The sequence below is a fragment of the Drosophila subobscura genome, unplaced genomic scaffold (assembly GCF_008121235.1).
Source record: "Drosophila subobscura isolate 14011-0131.10 unplaced genomic scaffold, UCBerk_Dsub_1.0 Contig_22, whole genome shotgun sequence".
Lineage (NCBI taxonomy): Eukaryota > Metazoa > Arthropoda > Insecta > Diptera > Drosophilidae > Drosophila > Drosophila subobscura.
In genome coordinates, this window is record NW_023269840.1 from 1 (window position 1) to 5,855 (window position 5,855).

General features: G+C 33.9%; 1 non-coding gene across 1 annotated transcript; it reads left to right on the forward strand.

The window, feature by feature from the left end:
* Positions 1-92: 92 nt before the first annotated feature.
* On the forward strand, positions 93-4,013 carry LOC117903020. The gene has a single exon (XR_004649469.1). It is a non-coding gene; the product is annotated as a large subunit ribosomal RNA (ribosomal RNA).
* The last annotated feature ends 1,842 nt before the right edge of the window (positions 4,014-5,855 follow it).

Here is a 5,855-nt window from a genome sequence, read left to right on the forward strand (position 1 = left end):
AAATACGGACATTTTAATGATTTCATTATGAGAACGTGCTATATATAATAATATTGTATTAGTATCATTATAATTTTTAATATATGTATATACAACCTCAACTCATATGGGACTACCCCTGAATTTAAGCATATTAATTAGGGGAGGAAAAGAAACTAACCAGGATTTTCTTAGATGGCAAATGTGAGATGCAGTGTATGGAGCGTCAATATTCTAGTATGAGAAATTAACGATTTAAGTCCTTCTTAAATGAGGCCATTTACCCATAGAGGGTGCCAGGCCCGTATAACGTTAATGATTATTAGATGATGTTTCCAAAGAGTCGTGTTGCTTGATAGTGCAGCACTAAGTGGGTGGTAAACTCCATCTAAAACTAAATATAACCATGAGACCGATAGTAAACAAGTACCGTGAGGGAAAGTTGAAAAGAACTCTGAATAGAGAGTTAAACAGTACGTGAAACTGCTTAGAGGTTAAGCCCGATGAACCTGAATATCCGTTATGGAAAATTCATCATTAAAGTTGTAATATTTTAACAATATTATAATAATAGTGTGCATTTTTTCCATATAAGGACATTGTAATCTATTAGCATATACCAAATTTATCATAAAAAATATGGCTTATAGTTTATTCAAATTATTATGCTTGCATTTTAACATAGAATAAATGTCATTAATTTGATAAAGTGTTGATAAATTTAAAATTAATACAGTGCGTTAATTTTCCGAAATTATATAATGGCATAATTATCATCGATATTTGTGTTTATTATAAGCATTTGTATGATTAACAATGCGAAAGATTCAGGATACCTTCGGGACCCGTCTTGAAACACGGACCAAGGAGTCTAACATATGTGCAAGTTATTGGGAGATAAACCTAATAGCGTAATTAACTTGACTAATAATGGGATTAGTTTTTTAACTATTTATAGATAATTAACACAATCCCGGGGCGTTCTATATAGTTATGTATAATAATATTTATATTATTTATGCCTCTAACTGGAACGTACCTTGAGCATATATGCTGTGACCCGAAAGATGGTGAACTATACTTGATCAGGTTGAAGTCAGGGGAAACCCTGATGGAAGACCGAAACAGTTCTGACGTGCAAATCGATTGTCAGAATTGAGTATAGGGGCGAAAGACCAATCGAACCATCTAGTAGCTGGTTCCTTCCGAAGTTTCCCTCAGGATAGCTGGTGCATTTTAATGTTATATAAAATAATCTTATCTGGTAAAGCGAATGATTAGAGGCCTTAGGGTCGAAACGATCTTAACCTATTCTCAAACTTTAAATGGGTAAGAACCTTAACTTTCTTGATATGAAGTTTAAGGTTATGATATAATGTGCCCAGTGGGCCACTTTTGGTAAGCAGAACTGGCGCTGTGGGATGAACCAAACGTAATGTTACGGTGCCCAAATTAACAACTCATGCAGAAACCATGAAAGGCGTTGGTTGCTTAAAACAGCAGGACGGTGATCATGGAAGTCGAAATCCGCTAAGGAGTGTGTAACAACTCACCTGCCGAAGCAACTAGCCCTTAAAATGGATGGCGCTTAAGTTGTATACCTATACATTACCGCTAAAGTAGATGATTTATATTACTTGTGATATAAATTTTGAAACTTTAGTGAGTAGGAAGGTACAATGGTAAGCGTAGAAGTGTTTGGCGTAAGCCTGCATGGAGCTGCCATTGGCACAGATCTTGGTGGTAGTAGCAAATAATCGAATGAGACCTTGGAGGACTGAAGTGGAGAAGGGTTTCGTGTGAACAGTGGTTGATCACGAGTTAGTCGGTCCTAAGTTCAAGGCGAAAGCCGAAAATTTTCAAGTAAAAAATCAGTAAGCATATATTGTCAAATCTTTAATGATTTTTTGAAACACTTGAATAATTTTGAACGAAAGGGAATACGGTTCAATTCCGTAACCTGTTGAGTATCCGTTTGTTATTAAATATGGGCCTCGTGCTCATCCTGGCAACAGGAACGACCATAAAGAAGCCGTCGAGAGATATCGGAAGAGTTTTCTTTTCTGTTTTATAGCCGTACTACCATGGAAGTCTTTCGCAGAGAGATATGGTAGATGGGCTAGAAGAGCATGACATATACTGTTGTGTCGATATTTTCTCCTCGGACCTTGAAAATTTATGGTGGGGACACGCAAACTTCTCAACAGGCCGTACCAATATCCGCAGCTGGTCTCCAAGGTGAAGAGTCTCTAGTCGATAGAATAATGTAGGTAAGGGAAGTCGGCAAATTAGATCCGTAACTTCGGGATAAGGATTGGCTCTGAAGATTGAGATAGTCGGGCTTGATTGGGAAACAATAACATGGTTTATGTGCTCGTTCTGGGTAAATAGAGTTTCTATCATTTATGGTAGTTACTTGTTCCCCGGATAGTTTAGTTACGTAGCCAATTGTGGAACTTTCTTGCTAAAATTTTTAAGAATACTAATTGGGTAAAACCAATTAGTTCTTATTAATTATAACGATTATCAATTAACAATCAATTCAGAACTGGCACGGACTTTGGGGAATCCGACTGTCTAATTAAAACAAAGCATTGTGATGGCCCTAGCGGGTGTTGACACAATGTGATTTCTGCCCAGTGCTCTGAATGTCAAAGTGAAGAAATTCAAGTAAGCGCGGGTCAACGGCGGGAGTAACTATGACTCTCTTTAAGGTAGCCAAATGCCTCGTCATCTAATTAGTGACGCGCATGAATGGATTAACGAGATTCCTACTGTCCCTATCTACTATCTAGCGAAACCACAGCCAAGGGAACGGGCTTGGAATAATTAGCGGGGAAAGAAGACCCTTTTGAGCTTGACTCTAATCTGGCAGTGTAAGGAGACATAAGAGGTGTAGAATAAGTGGGAGATATCAGATTTCGGTTTGGTATCGACAATGAAATACCACTACTCTTATTGTTTCCTTACTTACTTGATTAAATGGAACGTGTATCATTTCCTAGCCATTATACGGATATATTTATTATATCTTATGGTATTGGGTTTTGATGCAAGCTTCTTGATCAAAGTATCACGAGTTTGTTATATAATCGCAAACAAATTCTTTAATGAGAAGATGCATTTATGTGTTTTCAATTTGAAAATTTGGTATAACTCAATTACTCAGGTATGATCCAATTCAAGGACATTGCCAGGTAGGGAGTTTGACTGGGGCGGTACATCTCTCAAATAATAACGGAGGTGTCCCAAGGCCAGCTCAGTGCGGACAGAAACCACACATAGAGCAAAAGGGCAAATGCTGACTTGATCTCGGTGTTCAGTACACACAGGGACAGCAAAAGCTCGGCCTATCGATCCTTTTTGTTTTAAAGAGTTTTTAACAAGAGGTGTCAGAAAAGTTACCATAGGGATAACTGGCTTGTGGCGGCCAAGCGTTCATAGCGACGTCGCTTTTTGATCCTTCGATGTCGGCTCTTCCTATCATTGTGAAGCAAAATTCACCAAGCGTTGGATTGTTCACCCATGCAAGGGAACGTGAGCTGGGTTTAGACCGTCGTGAGACAGGTTAGTTTTACCCTACTAATGACAAAACGTTGTTGCGACAGCATTCCTGCGTAGTACGAGAGGAACCGCAGGTACGGACCAATGGCACAATACTTGTTCGAGCGAACAGTGGTATGACGCTACGTCCGTTGGATTATGCCTGAACGCCTCTAAGGTCGTATCCGTGCTGGACTGCAATGATAAATAAGGGGCAATTTGCATTGTATGGCTTCTAAACCATTAAAAGTTTGTAATTTATTTTACAAACGACAATGGATGTGATGCCAATGTAATTTGTAACATAGTAAATCGGGAGGATCATTGATCACCTGGTGCCGCGCTAGTTACATATAAAAACATTATTTAATACAAATGACAAAGCCTAGAATCAATTGTAAACGACTTTTGTAACAGGCAAGGTGTTGTAAGTGGTTGAGCAGCTGCCATACTGCGATCCACTGAAGCTTATCCTTTGCTTGATGATTCGATATACAGAATGTATTCTTTTATATATATATAACAAGTATTTTAATATATTTATATAAATATATAATTATACCTATATATATATATACAGGGATATATTCTAAAAAATTTTTCAACATGGATTGTATTATGACTTAATACTACTTCCATTTTGAGAAAAAATTACACTCATATGCATGCAGAACACTTTAAAATCATATGATTGAAAATGTTTGGTAAAAAATTAAATAGCATATATGTTAGTATGAATATACGTACATATTTAAAGCTATAAAGAAATTGTTTCTATAAGAAACAAATGATGTACTTATAATATAGTTATGAAAGTATGTTTCATTTATACTTAGAAAAATTCAGATAACACACAATAAAGAGGATCTTATATGATATAAGTGGCAATAACTTAGAAAGTTCATATCAAATACTTTAAAATACGGGATAAAGAGACTTTGCATATACATATATGCATAAAAACGAATTGAACACTATGATACAAATACAAGTCAAAAGTTGATAAACATTTAAAAACACAATAAATGAACATATGTTTCATATATAGTTGGAAAAATATAAGAAAAATTCAGATAACACACAATAAAGAGGATCTTATATGATATAAGTGGCAATAACTTGAAAGTTCATATCAAATACTTTAAAATTCGGGATAAAGAGACTTTGCATATATATATATGCATAAATACGAATTGAACACTATGATACAAATACAAGTCAAAAGTTGATAAACATTTAAAAACACAATAAATGAACATATGTTTCATATATAGTTGGAAAATATAAGAAAAATTCAGATACAACACAATAAAGAGGATCTTATATGATATAAGTGGAATAACTTAGAAAGTTCATATCAAATACTTTAAAATTCGGGATAAAAGACTTATATATATATATGCATCATGAACACTATGATACAAATAAAAAAAGTTATAAAAATATAAATGATAAAGTTTGATATATAGTTTATATGCAAAAAATTGAAATACAACACAATAAAGAGGATATACAAAAATTTGGAAAGTTCATCAAAATATGAAAAAAGCGTATTTGCATATGCATAGTTGAAAATCGTTATACATAAAGTCTTCAGTATGAAATGATTATGTAGCAAGGATTTTTATAAAGCAATAATATGATATGATATCGTTATGTTCTTTTCATATAAAATAGGTATGATATAAATACAAATTTATAATGTTTATGATGGTTGATTGATATGGATATGGGCATGTTTCCCATATACATGTATAAAATATCTTCAGCATGATTTGATTATGAAGAATTTATAATGGTTGATTGATATGGATATGATATACATGTATATAAAATATCTTCAGCATGATTTGATTATGAAGAAACGATAATGTACGATATGATAAACTGTATGGCTTTTTGAAATAGGCATTGTATTGATATAAATACAAATTTATAATGGTTGATTGATATGGATATGGGAATTTTCCCATATACATGTATAATATAACTTCAGCATGATTTGATTATGAAGAAACGATAATGTACGATATGATATGATAGAACTGTATAATGTGATATCATACATAATGAAATGATATACTGTACTGTTTGGCTTTCATACGAAATAGGCATTGTATTGATATAAATACAAATTTATAATGGTTGATTGATATGGATATGGGAATTTTTCCCATATACATGTATAATATAACTTCAGCATGATTTGATTATGAAGAAACGATAATGTACGATATGATATACTGTACTGTATGGTGTTTCAGATGAAATAGGCATTGTATTGATATAAATACAAATTTATAATGGTTGATTGATATGGATATGGGAATATT